Source organism: Furipterus horrens, unplaced genomic scaffold (genome assembly GCF_987537825.1).
Source record: "Furipterus horrens unplaced genomic scaffold, mFurHor1.1.pri manual_scaffold_2, whole genome shotgun sequence".
Taxonomy (NCBI): Eukaryota; Metazoa; Chordata; class Mammalia; order Chiroptera; family Furipteridae; genus Furipterus; species Furipterus horrens.
Genome location: NW_028327172.1, coordinates 50,816,365 through 50,827,033, shown reverse-complemented (window position 1 = coordinate 50,827,033; position 10,669 = coordinate 50,816,365). Strand labels below are relative to the sequence as shown.

Sequence of the window (10,669 nt, the reverse complement as noted above, 5' to 3'; positions counted from 1 at the left end):
GGCTTTCCAGCATCCCATGAGTAATTCTATATGTATTCAGAAGAATAGGATGATCAAAGTTCTTGGTTTCCAAGTGAAACACTTCTGTGTGATCATAGCCCAGTAATTCCTGTTCTGCAAATAAAATGAGCATACACAGATGTATTTTTCTCTGTCATTAATGAACACCTGGCAGGGTTTTAGACAGGACTGGGGCTTAATAAGATTGGCAAGGGTAGAAAATACAGCTTTTCCTGCCTGCCCTAACTCTTCTATTGCCTCTCCACTCCTGTAACCCTGCACTACTCAATATCTTCTCCAACAAAACCTGGAGAAATGCAAGACTGTGTCAACTAAGACATCTGAATTCAATTCCCAGAGCCAGTACGCACAGCGGTATAAAAGCAAGCAAGTCTAATGACCTCTCTGTGCCTCAGTTTCCTCCTGTATAAAATGAATAACACTGTCTACTTCATAGTGTTATAGTAAGGATTAAATATGGCGATATATGAAGCACTCACACAGTGCCAACACATCATGGGAGCTCAACAAATATTAGTCCCCTTCTTGACTCAGCAAAGATCTGCTATTCCACTTCAATTTAAGGGAATAGAAATGTCTTCCCAGGCTGTTAACTGTACTCACTTACATTGAATGGTGTGCAGAAAGCCATGTCAAATATCCCTTATTAGTGAGTCTATGAGTACTTAGGAAATGGGTCCTTTAAGTGGATCATGCATAAGGTTGTCTGGTGGTGGTGTTATCGGTGCTATAGTCTATATATTTGTTTCACCACGAAGATTATAAACTCTGAGAATGCATCTTTATGTCATGTCATATACCTCACTAGTGTGCCATTTGTCATGAATCTTGATGAATCAATAGTTCATCCAGTGAAGAACAGAAAAAGGGACTGTGTCATATGAAGAGCAGTGCAAAGTTGCGGAGGAAGAAAAGAGACATATGAGTGGTGCAGTGTGGCTGGATGTCAGGGGACTGTGGTAAGGTGACTCACAATTATTGAGAATGCCCTGTGTGAACCCAATTAAGCTTCACAAAACCTCAATAGGAGAGAAATTCTATGATTCCATTGTGTTCATGGTGGACTAAGCCTCAAAGGGAGTGCACATTTAGCAAACAGTAAAACAAGATTTGAACCCAGGCATTCTGCTTGCAGAACCCAGACTCTTGCCAAGAAGTTGAAAACAAAGCTTATCCTACACGTTGGGCTCAGACGGTGGAGGTCCCTGTAGGCTCGAGTTGAAGATTGACTTTCGTTCTGGAGACCCAGGTGGTGAGAGCCTCTCCAGGTGCTGAACCAGAGCAGTGAGAGTGTGGACAGTTGTTGAATTAAAAAGCAAACGAATTTTCTAATTGGCCTAAGTTGTTCCTTTTTCTGGCTTTGTTGCATTTGCCAGTACTTCTCCAATTACTTCAAGAGCTGTTGTGAATTTCTCAATGTAATCTTCAAAGAAAATTAATTTAAAAAACACATATTTCCTAATGTGAATTATTCATAATCATTAATGTATTAAGTATATATGCATTTAAATTAGTTTCATTTGGAGATTTTTCAACATTACAGAAGTACACATACACAAGTTATTCATTCAATATTTGTTGAAGACCTACTATATAATAGCAAACATGTTAGATATATACCTTAAGGCTAATAGATGGCCTGATAAATAATAATAATATTCCCTGAGTGTTTGCTGCATGTAAGATACGGTTCTATATATTTTACATATATTAACTCATGTATCATCCATAATACCTCTGTTACTATATTATATCTATTTAAGAGATGAAGAAACTGAGTCAATTGTCCCATGGACTCCAAACTGTTTATCATCAGGGCAGATGCTATTAATCCTGACAGTTCACATAGATTCTTAGTATATATCTGTTGAATGAATAAACCAAACATTAGAGGTACAAAATAATAATACCTAATATTTTGTTTAAGACTGTGTTATTCACTTTCCATGCACATTCTCATTTAGAAATAATATATGTAAAGGAGCTTAGTTTCTCCCAAAAGAAGTAAGAGACTAACACCAATATAAAACTACATAGTCATTTGAAAATATTAAAACATAAAAACCTTAAGTATTTAAAAGGGGAATTTAAAGAAGGGAGATTTGTTCTACATGGAGGGATGAAAATGGTTCTTGGATGGCGTGGCACCAGGCTGAGCCTTGAGAGATTTATGCACACAGAGGTGGAGGTTGGGAAGCAGAGAAGGTTTCCAGTTGAGAGATCCCTGTAAGAAAAAGCACAGAAGGAGGAAAGCACAGCAATGCTGCTGCTGAATACCACCTAGTGATTTTTTTTTACTGTCTTGTCATTACTCTTCTACCAGTTAGTTCTACACTCAGCTACAAGTACACAGGGAACCCAAATATAGTGACCTAAATACAGGGTTTATTTTCCTCACATGCCAAGCACTCTGGATAAGTGGATGGGTGTTGGCATTGGTATAGACTAGTAGCTCCCCAACATTGGGCTGGTTGGCCTCTTTTTGAATCACTTGACCTTTTCTTCATGGTTTGTGAGGTATGCCTAAATTTAAGGCAGGAATCAAAGGCAGAAGGGAGTTGGGCCTCACTGAGTGGGTCTCTTCCTTTAATCATAGAAATATGTATAAGCATTATGAGAATCCCCCAACAGATACTGCTCATATCTTATTGGCCAGAACCTTGTCATATGGCCACACATACATGCAAAGGAGGCTGGGCAATAGAGGATTTAGTTTTTGTAGATTCTATAATATGCGAGGAAAAAAGGGGGTGGGAATGTAAGTTGGATCAGCTAACAAGCAATGTCTATCAGGCACTAATAATGCTGACAATAACTCCCCTTTTCCTGAGTGCTTCCTTGTGCCCATCACAAGCTAATCACTTTACATGTATTTCTCTCATTTAACATTGTTCATTATAGCAGATCTGAAAGAGAGCCACTGTCATCCCCATTTTACTGAAATTCGCTTAGTTTCAGTCATTTGCCCAAGGTCAAATAACAGACAAGGGACAGAAGTATAACACTCTTAGCCCAGGTCTTATCCAGGAGGTTCTTCTGCCCTCCTGAATTATGACCACTAACTGTTCACCTACAATGTGACTAGCTTTCTGCATTTGTTGTTTCTGTTGATCCTCACAAAAGTCTATGAGTGCTTAGTAATAATACCTTCTGACCAATGAAGAAACTGAATGTCAATGAGTTTGAATGATTTTCCCAAGGTCACACACCTGCAGGTCACATATACTTTCTTCTGTGCTGTGCAACATTTTATCGAGATTCCATTGGGAAAAGAACTCTAGTTTATCCCATCCAAAATACCTCCCATCTTTCCCTCCTCTCCAGTCTGCAGCCATTTCCCTGGCTCAGGCCCTCCTCACCTTGTAGACAGACTATTCTGAATTTACTAAGCAGTTTTCACACCTTTACTTTCTCCTACTAGGTTTACCTTCTCTAAATATTAGTCATATTATGTGGCCCACCCCTCTGCTCCATGACTCCACACTGCCCAACAAAGAGAGTTCAATTTGCTTAACCAAATCTTCCTCTCACCAAATTTCCTACCCGGCCTCCTATTATTAGTTCTCCTTTGCTTTTGACTCTTCCCCTACTATTCATTGCCTGAAGGCTAGTCTTGACAAAGTACAATTTCAGCCTGTCCATATGCCCAATCCAGTGGGATCTTGAAGAAGAAAAGGTGAGGTGATAAGATATTTGAAGTGAAAACACAGCAGAAGTAAAGACATGACAGTGGAAGGATGAAGGTTTTAATCAGTCCTCCCATTAGTCAGATGTGGCTGCAGGAAGGAATACTGTGATGAAAAATCACAGTGGAGGGTCCTGCCAATTTGTGTTCAAATTCCAAACTGGGAGAGGAAAAAAATCATGTTCATCTTTATGTCAGCGTATACCAATCTCAAAAGTGATTCTTTGGGTCGTGGTTACTGTCTAATGAGTTTGACTAATTCTCCCAGAAAATTACTCCTCTAATTAGTATCTTACCAAAAAGGTTGGCCAGCTAGAGATAGGAAAGTCAACCCCTGTTTTCCTAGTCCCTCCCTATTAAACAAAGAATCCAGTGTGAGTATAATGGAAAGCCTTTAGCATCAGAACAGACATGGGTTTGACCCCTGGCTGTGTGTGGTCTTGGGCACATAAGTCATGCCATCTCTCCAAGCCTCAAGGTCCTCATCTGTCAATAGCAGGTAATTGAGCCTATCTCTCAATGTTGTCACAAGGCCTTGAGAGTTCTAGGGCAGAATTGTGGAGAGATGAGTGTGCAAGCGCACACAACTCTAATCGTTCCAAAGATGCATGGTTTTGTAGGGAAAATTGCTAAAGACCAGACTCTGCCAACCTGAAAATCATCAGGGCAGGAGTTACAATCAGTCTGGAAAGGCAGTTAAAAGATGCAATTTGTTTCATCTGGCTTCATTTTATGTCTAAATAGGGAGGGCACTTACTAAACCACACTCATGGCAAGGAAAGCCAAACTACTTGTGTGCAGCAGAATGTGGAGTTACTTGGTCAGGGTGATTTAATGAGACTAGGAATGTGCAGCATCAGTTAAGTGCCAGCCTTCAGTTCAGGTTCTGCGTTTAGCCCTGCTATTAACTAGTTCTGTGATCTTGTACAGGTCATGGCAAGCTCTCTACCTCCTGCACGGAATCTATAAAATGGACACGAAAAAGAGACAACGGCTATGAGAATAAAAATGTGAAAAGTTTAAAATTTTTATTTTATTTGAATTATTTTGTTATAAAATCATTTTTAAATGTGAAGCAGATTATTGATGCTGTTATGTTGGTCCTTCATACAATAGCCAAAGTCATCAAAAGGCCCTTCATAAATACTTCTGTCCTTAGGAACTCACATTTTAGCGGGAGACACTGACATGTGTATAAATCACTCTGATACAAGGTAAATAGTGGTAACTACTGCAGGAAAGGAACAAGCCAAAGGCCCTGGGGACATGGGAGTTGAGAGATTAATTTCTAATAGGGGGATATGGAAAGGTTTCATGAAGGAGAGAGGATTTGGGTTGAGCCGTGAAGGCTTAGGACAGTTATGATGTATGCTCTTTCGTTTGTGGCTCATGGAGGACACAGAGCTTTCTCCTCTCTGTTAACTCTGAGCTGTTGAGTGGGAGGGCATTGACTTTCATCTCTCATCACGGGGTCCCCAGCAGAGGGCTTGACATCTAGTCGGTGCTCCATAAATGTTGTTTGAGTCCAATTAATAATGGTGATAGAAGGAGGAGTCATACTCATACTATCAGTAGAGCTTCCTGTTATTGAGTTCATGTTATGTTTCAGGTTACTTAAAACATCATCTCAGAAGGGGGGACCCTGTGGGTGCAGCTGGAGTAGGAACACAGCAGCCCGCACCTCCTCCCGTGCAGCCTGTGACTTTGCACTGGCCAGGCACTGAGCACCCCCTGCAGGCCACCGAGGGTCGGGCAGAACAGTAGGCAGAGAGCCGGGCTGAAGCCTAGGGGATTATGGATAGACTCTGAGGAGGCACCGGACAGTCTCCCATATCCGGGACCAGCGGACAGTGAGAAAGTCGGGCCCTGGGTGGGGTCGTCTCGCACACGGTTGCACAAGGTTATACCCCCTTGAGCTTGGCCACTCTGTCCTTCGTGTCTTAGAGCACGTGAGCTGGCGCCGGCCCTTAACTTTTCTCGGGACCAGGCAGAATAGACGTCTGGAAGCTTCTTTCACGTCCGCGCTGATGCAAGCCAACTGCCGGTCAGCCTCAGTTCGCGATAGTCATAACTGCTGTGGTTCCACGGTTCTGCGATTTCAGGGGTTACCAGGAGACGGCGAATGACGTCACGCCACCTTCGCGTGGAAGGGTCACTTGGTTCTGGAGAGGAGAAGGAAGAAGTTCAATCTCCTCTTGTCTGGAATCGCAGCAGATTTGAATCGAAAGTTGTTCGATATTAGCATTTTACAAGTTTAATCTTCCAGAAGAGATCAGACAGGAAGAAGCTAGTCACTTGTCATTACTGACTCTCCAGCAGGAAGCTTGGATAGGAATCTTCAATCCTTCACTGACCTTGACTATTAAGAGCCTCCGTTATGTACCTAAAACAATGTTGGAAACTGCAGAACAAAATGAATCCTCTGGAAATCAGCAAGAAAATTCTGAGAACTCCCGTGAGCCACTGGGAGAGTATAAATGACAAAAAATGCAAAGCTGGCTACATGAAAGAAAGCGTCTTTTCTCCCACCTCTCCTGGTAAGGTATCATCTCAAACGCCTTTTGGGGTCTGCTCTCCAGCTATTCTGTGCAGGGTGAGTGGGAAGAGTCCTGTAGAAAGTGTCTTGAATGTTAAAACCAAGAAGAATGCATCATCTACAATAAACCACCAGGGCGAAGGAGGGGGTGGGTTGCGTGATACCTCGGCTGTGGTGAAACCAAGAAATATCAAGGAAAAATTTGCATTCTTTGCAGCCTACCAGTGCAGCAATAGGATCAGATGTATGATAAAAAGCTCCTCGGATATTGATGGGAGAGCTACTAAAAGAGGGAAGCCATCAGAGGGTCTTAAAGACGCTAAGATACAGTTAGAAAAGATGAGGGAAGTCAACAGCAGGTGCTACAAGCCTGAGCCTTCTGTGTGTGGTACTGAGCAGTGTTCTGGGCATTATGTGAGTGACAGTGGGGACAGTGCCTGTGCTGGGATGCTTCTGTTGGTCATGCAGGTGGTTGCCTTCCTGGAGCAAAAAGCCAGTGCTGCTCTGCCAGCCAGTTGTGGGAAAAACTGCACTAAGTCACCTGCCATGGTGAGGGTTTCTGGGCAATCCGGAGATGTGTCTGCAACCTCTGAGCCCTTTTCTGGCCCAGGAGCTTGTAAAGAACCCACAGAAAGAGGAAGTCCTCAGGTCAATGAACCACAGAGTGAGCCAGTCCATGTCCTCAACATGGTAGCCAGGCGTGAGTCTGAGTCCCCGGAGCAGCAGAGCCAGCATGAGCCTGGGAGCCTTATGAGGAATAACGGCCATGGAGAAAGAGGCTGGGGGTTGTTTGCAAATGGCACTCCAGCTGATGAAGGCGAATCAAACAAAGGCTCCTTGGAGGCTCCTGCCACTGAGGTGAATCCTATGGGGGCTGTATCGGTGGACTGTGGCCCGTCGAGAGCTGAGCATTGTTCTCTTAAGGGGCAGCAGGCCTGGGATGCAGCTTCTTGCAGCCATCACTCATTGCCAGCCAGTATGAGTTTGCAGGTGGATAGTGCAGCATTAGGGCCACACCAGCAAACTGCTGTGAAAGACAGCAATAGATGTGATGTCCAAACGACAGAGGAATCAGAGTTGGTTTTTCCTCCTCAAAGCTGTTTTGAAGCTGTCGAGTTGCCCACAGGTGCTGTGGATTGTGTGAGCAGAGAGCATGTGCCACAAAATCCTGATCAACAAAGAAAAGAATCTGTGTGCATTAGCATTGCTGAGTCTGAGGTGGAGAAAGGCCCGCTTTCTAGTTTAAAGTCCTGTGAAGTCCCACTTCCAGGGAGGATGTTTTCTTTGCCACCTGGTCAGCACCAGTCGAATGAAAACACAACAAAAGAGGCTTCGGAGGCTAGCCAGCTTGCAGATGCTGCTGAGGATGGCAGTGCATCTAAGGAAGGAGACGTTTCAGCTGATGCGTGTGTGCCAGCACCAGCCTCTCCTGTAGGAAGTACAGCACTGGTGCTTGAGGCGTTCACTGGGAAGAAGCAAGCATCTCAAGACCTTCTGGAGACCAGGTTTAAAATCCAGCAACTTTTGGAGCCGAAGCCGTACATGGCTATCTTGCCCCACCACATTATGGTACAGATCTTCAGATTACTTCCCACCAAGAGTTTAGTGGCTCTTAAGTGTACCTGCAGCTATTTCAAGTTCATCATTGAATACTACAACATCAGGCCAGCGGACTCGCGCTGGGTTCGAGACCCACGCTACAGAGAGGATCCTTGTAAGCAGTGCAAGAAGAAATACGTGGAAGGGGACGTGTCCCTGTGCCGGTGGCACCCCAAGCCCTATTGCCAGGCATTGCCCTACGGGCCGGGATTCTGGACGTGCTGCCACCGCTCTAAGAAGGACTTCCCTGGCTGTGAGCTGGGGATTCATGACAATGACTGGCTCTCTGCTTGACACAGCTTTAAGTGAGCAGTCATTGAGAAAGCAAAAGGGACTGAAACTGAGAAGAACGCTAAAGTTTATGCGAGAGGCGACAGAATGACTAATTTTTTAAACTTCAAAACACCACCTCGATATACTGTTCAAGTGAGTGATGTCTCCAAGTCATCACCTAGGAGAATCTGTCCTTGCTCCTGCAGGACAGCCATTGCTCAGGCATTTTTTACTTTACAAGCTGTGCAAGAAAACTGGTCTCATTGTTTTGCAGTGGTGACTCACATTTTATCCAGGGTTGTAACACATGGTTTGGTTCATTTGGCTGTGAATAATTCTGCCTGTTTCCCCAAATCAGATCCATCTTCAAAGGACGACAACTTGCCCCCATCAAGGACATTCAGAAAAGTTCACAGCGGACTGTTCAGGCAATCAATCCCCCAAAACGGGTTCCAGAAATGTTTTGAGCACTGGCACCATAGTTGAAATAAGTGAATGGTGTCCTATCAAAAGTATCCTATGGGTGTGAAGTATGCTCACAAAGGAAAAGTCACCTTACCTTTGACTTTATATGCCTGATCCTGTGAGATGATGTTTGGGGTCGGAGATGGATTTCATGCCCTGTGGTGTTTACAGTGTACATAATGGTTGTGATCTCACAGGCATGTGAAAGGGCAGATTAAACCCGAGTGCCTTTACCTTCAATGGGTGTTTTGAGCCTCTCTGTAAATAACACTGTTAAAATCCAGTTGTATAGAGTGAACAGCTGACTGAAAAACATAATCACCACAATGAAGCTAAGATGGTGTGGTGGCTACAAGTCTTTTTTTATTTTCTCAAATTTGTTTATCCTGTATAAAATATGAATGTTTCCCAAATAAAGTATGGATATTTTCTGTGTCTAACCTGTGAGTGTTTCTTAGAAGAAACTATAAATAGTTAAAAGGTTAACCTGTTGAAAAGACACCAGATAATGGTGTAACCGGACAACCTTAAAACGAGCATAGAGAACAGTCCTGTTATATTTTAGTGATCCAACAAGAATGAGATTATATAGTCAGAGTGTAACATTCTTGTCTACTCACTGGTTACAATTTCTTTCTTTTATTTAAGTAAAAAAATGCATCTTAAAGAAAAAATATCATCTCATCTGACCATCCCAGCAATCCCTGATCAAGGCATTATCATCACACCCCACTCCCCACCACCTGACTGACAGATGAGGGGACTGAGGCCCGGAGGGCGTGCCGCCTGCACTAGGCTCCACACTAGTAGCAGTATGACTGGATTCACCCTCGGCTCACTTGAATCCCAAACTTATAACCTTGACATAACAACCAGAAAAAGTCAGAGAGTAATGGATTTTATGACATTTCTGGTGGAAAAAGTCTTTGAAGCTAACAGATATATATTTGTCAGGGCTTTCCAGAGACACAGAAATAATAGGGCACATTTCTATGTTGAATCTTTGACAGAATTCCTTCTTCTCTAGGAAACATCAGTCTTTGCACTTAAGGCCTTAAACTAATTGGATGGGGCCTACCACATTGTAGAGGTTAATTTTCTTTACCCGAAGTTAACTGATTGTGAATGTTAATCCCATCAACAGATACCTTCACAGTAACATCTAGTCTAGTGTTTGACCAACAACTGGGCATCATAGCCTAGCCAAGTTTATACATAAAATTAGCTATCACAAGATGTAGATAAATAGGGACCCACAGAAAGGTTTTAAATGTAGACCACAGTGCCCCATACCCACTCTATTATTTGGTTGTTTTTAATTAGCACATTTTAAATGCATGAGAACCAAAAAAAAAAAAAAAAAAAGAGTTTGAAATTCTGTGCATTTGTTAAGGGAAAATACGTTTTATCGTAGAATAAAGACTTTTTAAAAAATTCATACATGGATAAAAAATAAATGGAATATAAAATGCTAAGTTTTGATTTAAAAATCAAACTATTTTATGGATGTTTAATTCTAGGTTTTGCTTCATGAGAAAGAGTATCTGACTCTTCTGGTATGTGTATGCTGACCTGCTTTAAATAGATTTCTACAGGGGAGATCTGGTGTGTCAGTTTATGCAAACTCATGTGTTACAGATACAAAAATTAGGACCTAGATTGGGCACTCCAACGGCAAAGCTTGTCACCTCAAGCAAGTGGTAGAAACAGGACTCCTGCCCAGTCTCTGCTGGAGCTTCATTCATCAGTCTCATTACCCAATTTTATTATCAGCAGAGAAAAGAAAAATAAACACACACAGCCCACATTCTATGCCATCGAGTGGTATGAGCCACTCAGGCCAGCTGTGAGCCAGATGTCTGCCTCCCCAGTGGGGCTGCATGGGACTCCCTAGCTCTCGATGAGCAGATGAGGGAGAAGATGAGGATTTCAGATTGGGGGGAGTCCAATCCCCCTTGGGGACAGGATGAGCTGCTGAATACAGTCTGTGCCACCTGGAGTGAGAGAGACTTCGTGTCATGGGGAACATCAGGTGGGCAGTGAGGTGTTGGACAGAGTGAAACTGTGAGGCTACAGTTCTGAGTTTTAGT

General features: G+C 43.0%; 1 pseudogene; it reads left to right on the top strand.

Annotated features, from left to right (window-relative positions):
• The first annotated feature begins 6,083 nt into the window (after positions 1 to 6,083).
• Positions 6,084 to 8,600, top strand: LOC150018561 (F-box only protein 34 pseudogene; annotated as a pseudogene).
• Positions 8,601 to 10,669: the final 2,069 nt, after the last annotated feature.